We start from the raw sequence: 6,319 nt of genomic DNA on the forward strand, positions 1-6,319 counted from the left end.
CTAACCTTTTGCTGTCTTCCCAGCGTGTTCACGTAGCACACTTTCGTGTTTCCGAGAGATTTTTCAGATTCCAAAATGAATCTTTACTTACAAAAACGATGTCACCACATTCGTTTTCTTGTACCATATTATCATTGTTAGTTCGTTTTATTTTAATACTAAACCTGTATGACTTGTCATTTTCTTTTTTAAAGTAATGAGTGGAGAGCAGGAGGGCTTCTTAAAGAAAAAGAACAGGTCTGTGAGAGCCGGAATTCTTACTGGTTGGTAGGTGCTCAAGTACTTATGTCATGCAATGTTTTTTCTTTTCTTTGCGACTGAAGTGTTGTACCTAAACATGTACAGTGGGGAGAACAAGTATTTGATACACTGCCAATTTTGCAGGTTTTCCCACTTACAAAGCATGTAGAGGTCTGTAATTTTTAACATAGGTACTCTTCAACTCTGAGTGACAGAATCTAAAACAAAAATCCAGAAAATCACATTGTATGATTTTTAAGTAATTAATTTGCATTTTATTGCATGACATAAGTATTTGATACATCAGAAAAGCAGAACTTAATATTTGGTACAGAAACCTTTGTTTGCAATTACAGAGATAATACGTTTCCTGTAGTTCTTGACCAGGTTTGCCCACACTGCAGCAGGGATTTTGGCCCACTCCTCCATACAGACCTTCTCCAGATCCTTCAGGTTTCGGGGCTGTCGCTGGGCAATATTTTCTATTGGGTTCAGGTCTGGAGACTGGCTAGGCCACTCCAGGACCTTGAGATGCTTTTTACGGAGCCACTCCTTAGTTGCCCTGGCTGTGTATTTCAGGTCGTTGTCATGGTGGAAAACCCAGCCACAACCCATCTTCAATGCTCTTACTGAGGGAAGGAGGTTGTTGGCCAAGATCTCGAGATACATGGCCCCATCCATCCTCCCCTCAATATGGTGCAGTCGTCCTGTCCCATTTGCAGAAAAAAATCCCCAAAGAATGATGTTTCCACCGCCATGCTTCACGGTTGGGATGGTGTTCTTGGGGTTGTACTCATCCTTCTTCTTCCTCCAAACACGGCAAGTGAAGTTTAGACCAAAAAGCTCTATTTTTGTCTCATCAGAACACATGACCTTCTCCCATTCCTCCTCTGGATCATCCAGATGGTCATTGGCCAACTTCAGACGGGCCTGGACATGCGTTGGCTTGAGCAGGGGGACCTTGCGTGTGCTGCAGGATTTTAATCCATGACGGCGTAGTGTGTTACTAAAGATTTTCTTTGAGACTGTGGTCCCAGCTCACTTCATCCACGAGGTGAGATCTTGCATGGAGCCCCAGACTGAGGGAGATTGACCGTCATCTTGAACTTATTCCATTTTCTAATAATTGCGCCAACAGTTGTTACCTTCTCACCAAGCTGCTTGCCTATTGTCCTGTAGCCCATCCCAGCCTTGTGCAGGTCTACAATTGTATCCCTGATGTCCTTACACAGCTCACTGGTCTTGGCCATTATGGAGAGGTTGGAGTCTGTTTGAATGAGTGTATGGACACGTGTCTTATATACAGGTAACGAGTTCAAACAGGTTCAGTTAATACAGTTAATGAGTGGAGAGCAGGAGGGCTTCTTAAAGAAAAAGAACAGGTCTGTGAGAGCCAGAATTCTTACTGGTTGGTAGGTGCTCAAGTACTTATGTCATGCAATAAAATGCAAATTAATTATTTAAATATCATACAATGTGATTTTCTGGATTTTTGTTTTAGATTCCGTCTCTCACAGTTGAAGTGTACCTATGATTAAAAAAATTCTCCCCACTGTATATAATGTTGGATTTTTCTCTCTTCACTTTATGCAGCTGTGATTCTGTCAAGGGTATATTTCCGTGCCTTAGATTAAGAGCAATTTCACAGAGTGATTGAATGAGGTCTGTGTAAGTGGTTTCTAAAATAACTTATTTTGTTGACTCAGCGGTGCCTTAAATAGTATCTTCGAAAGTGGTAGATTTCTACGAATGGGTTTAGACATGATCAAACTTTCTTAGGAATGTACACAACAGGCCAATCCCCGGAAAACAATCCTATTATCAGACGATAGTCTTCTGGTGTTTTAGCCTTAAAGTCTCTAAGTTAATAACCATCTTTAACCATCTTTAAAACTCTCCACGAAGAACCGAGGCCGGGGTATATTTGTCTTCCTAAAATACTAATCTGCTGATTGTCACATGGGTTTTTAAACAAGATGAGAATTTGTTATCAAGTTAATAGTTCTTCTAGATTTGGCTTTAACAAACATGTTTTGGACAAGGTAGATGGCACTCAGATTACAGTGGTGTAAATATTGTGTGAAAACTCTCTCCATCTCCAAACTCTCTGACTTTTTATTATATCGTCAATAATTTAAAGGTTGTTTTTCTGAATTGGTAACAGATTGTCATCAGACAACAATGCTGGTAAACCTATTAAAGTGATTTCTCTCAACTTCAACATTTCATCATACAACAGTTGCCAAGACATATAAATCCAGGCTATATTCTGAATTTCTTTGGAGAAAGCAACATCTGCATTATCCCGCAACATCTTCACAAAATAAGTTTTACTGGGTCCGCTAATGATACAGCTGAATGGGTGTTGTAGTCATGGGTCAAACACGCTATGGTCACTATCCATCCTAGAATGTATCCGTGAATTCTTGGGCTCTAATTGGGGAGCAGTACACGCTTGTTCTGAAGCGCTTGGACACTGCTGTTTTTCAATGTGAACGCTCTTTTATCTCTAGCAATTGTGTCTGCATTAACAAGGACATGATTAACAGCACCACCTTTACCTTGTACAAAGTTATCAACCAGTCTTGTTAGCATCTCCAAATTTACAATACCCAAGTGGTAGCTGTTGAGCGGAATGCCTTCTGCTTTGAGACAGGTCAGACTTTTAACGGTTTGTAACCGTATGTCTTTGGGCCACCACTAAACATTGTGCGATGTTGTTACCATCTGGTAACTCATCTGTCAAGTCACCCAAGGACAGGCCAAGAAGGGGCACCCAATCTCCATGGCGTGTGACAAAGATTACTGAATCAGTGTCTATGTAGAGTACACGTCTATCCAACTTCTCCAAGAGTGAATACAACTTGAGTCTAGCATAATCAGTTGTGAAAGTAGCAATAAAAATATTGCCGTTACGTGGTTTGATTTGTGTCTGCATTGTGCAACGCCACTGTACAATCGCAACTGTGTCTGAGATGAAAGAGAATTTATTAACTTCTATTTCACTGGAAAAAAGGTAGTGGCTAAACTCTTCCAGATCTGTACTTAGGGGTTCTCCAGTAGGAGAAACCCTGTTGTTATTGTTAGTATTTTTATTATTGTTATTATTATTGGTGTCTAAAATGCTTAACAACTCAAAAAGTCCACGGTAGAAAATGTTGTAAACTTACTGTTAAAATAGTCCACATGTAACAACCATACAGACCCCAGCCCTGATTCCTCCACCAGGGGTGCTATAGTACATAATTACATTTGCTTATTTCTAAATGATGCTATTTCCACCCCGTTTGTCCTACAATGCAGATTTTTTTTGTGTACCTGCCTCAATTCTCACGATGAACAAAAAAAGCCTCAAGAACCCATGAAGTTCACCATGATGGATTTTTATGTACAGTTAAAATGTGTCCAGAATTACAAAAATCTTCTCATGAACCGTAAATCCAATTGACTTGTCCTTTGGCATACATGTCTTATACGTGCCTCCCTTCATTTTTTTCAGGATAAAATGGCGGACAAAATGGCTGAATACTGTATAATATATGTATGCACAATGTGTATGTGTGCAATTCTTTATTGAAACAATAACCTATGCACTTCATATTCAATGTGCCTTCTGACACCACCCCCAGAAAACACCAAGTGAATTTGTTTGCTGATATCTCTAAGGACTGCGAAACGGTAGCTGCCAGAAATCTGACTGTTTTCAACACAAGCTAATGCTAATGCTAATAAATGCATTTGCAACTCTTCTTCTCCTGAAACATACATCAGATTTACTTGCCAGTACATTTTCAGACTCTAGGCCATACTTCTGAACAGGGCTGGTAATGAAACTAGTTGTTATGTCAAAAGTCGACTGAACAATGTCTTCACGAAGTTAGCCCTTTATGCTAACTCTAATGACCACTATGAACATTTCCTTAATATCAACCGGTAATCCGATTAACCTGACTGTTGGTGAACAGGTGTCTCATATGTGCCTCCCTATAGGGTTGTAAGGAATAAGAGATATATTACATGATGTTGGACATAATGGCTGACCAGTAGAAAACGTATCGAAACATACACTTCATGTGTGCATTACATAATGGCACAATGAAAATACAGATCAGGTACATCCACACAGACACCCAACCCGGTTCCTCCACAGGCCACATAATGCATTTCTTCCACAGTTATGCCATTTCCACCCCGATTGCCCTAGATTGCTGATTCTTTATGTACATGCCTCATTCCCCAGGAGATGCAAATATGCCTCAAGGACTTATCAGGTCTGCAATCTTGGATATTTTGTACACTCAACATTTCATGAAACCAATTAAAATCTACATAAAATCTAAAATAACTTGGATTTACCTGACAATCGGCAAACTTGTGTCTTATACATGTCTCCCTATAGAGTGCTGTGGATATATTGATTGAATAAGTTGTTAAACTGTTGTGAGCATTCAGGCAACATATTAAATGTCTGTATCATAAGCTGAAACTGAATGTTGCAAGTAGAAAACAGGAAATCTTAGGAGAGCAGACTGAGCCTGTGTGTCAGACTACAGGAAACAGAGGGGGACAGATTAACAACACACACACATATTTTGGGCAGGGGGAATTAAGAATAGACAGAAACCACAAAGGGCAAGATGACGCTTGTGCTGCATTTACACATATAAGGTATAGAACATAAATTGGACCAATGGCACACTTGCTTGGCTAACTTAACGCCTCCACTTTTTAGGCGTATTTGAAGTATAAATAATGCTGATGTGACTGTTCCTTTTCAGACATTGTGCGGCGACACTTGTCTCCAAAAGCTTTTGTAATAAACGGAATATGCGGTACGGTAATTGACCTGACTCCTGGTGTGTTATTCTCCTTTCCAATAAACCAACTCGGGGAAGTGTTAGACTTCAACAGTGCTCACAGTTAAGAAAAAAATACAAGATGGCGGAGAGAATGGCTGACCAGTGTAAAACAAATGCATTCAAAAAATTTGAGTGTATTACATTATGGCACAATTAAAATATAGACCATGTATACCTACCACAAAGACACTGGACCCTATTTCTCCACAGGGGGCACCACAGGCCACGTCCTAATTAATTAAATTCACAATGACACAATTTCCACCTTGATTGGACTAGAATGCTGATTCTTTGTCTACATGCCTCATTCCCCAGGAGCTGCAACACTGCATCAAGAACATCTTGGATATTTTGTACAGTGAACATTTTATGAAACCTATAAAAATGTATTTAAAATCAACAATAACTCTGATTCACCTGGCAAACGACATACCAATGTCTTATACATATCTCCAAATAGGGTGGTAAGGGCAAAGAGATATATTATTACGGACAAAATGACTGACAAGTGTAATACTTATGGATGCATACACTTCATGTGTGCATTACATTATGGCATAATGAAAATACAGACCAGGTATATTATCCACACAGATACCTGACCCAATTCCTCAACAAGGGGTGCCATAGGCCACGCCTTAATGGATTTTCCCCACAAATATGCAATTTCCATCCTGACTGACCTAGATTGCTGATTCTTTGTGTACATGCCTCATTCCCTAGGATTTACAAAACTGCATCGAGAACCTATCATGTCTGCCATCTTGGATATTTTTTATAGTTAAAATATAATAAAACCTATAAATGTCTACATTAAATCAACAATAACTCTGTTTGACCAGGTCAGCGGCAAATATTTTCACAATGGGATAACCATTCTCAACAGCCTTAACCAGCTCAATAGAAACCCTGGTACCAGTTAAAGCTCTGAATCAGTATGTGAACAATCAGTCACTTGATTTTCAGAGTCTGCACATAATCTAAATAAGGGAAAGAACAGCTTACCACCAACATAAAATGCGACAGTCTGTAAATATCCAAAATATTGGTGAAGTTGATGATTTTGGATGTGCTTTGGCCCGCTGAGTATTTAGGCCACTTCACTTCTTCAAGCGGCAGCTTCTAGCTGCATTTTGTCTAGTGTCAGGGTTGTCGCTTGCAAATAAGACTGTTGCTGTAACAAAGACAGTTGTGCCGAGTTGTTCTGTGGTGCTATACTG

Source organism: Esox lucius, chromosome 7 (assembly GCF_011004845.1).
Source record: "Esox lucius isolate fEsoLuc1 chromosome 7, fEsoLuc1.pri, whole genome shotgun sequence".
Classification (NCBI taxonomy): domain Eukaryota; kingdom Metazoa; phylum Chordata; class Actinopteri; order Esociformes; family Esocidae; genus Esox; species Esox lucius.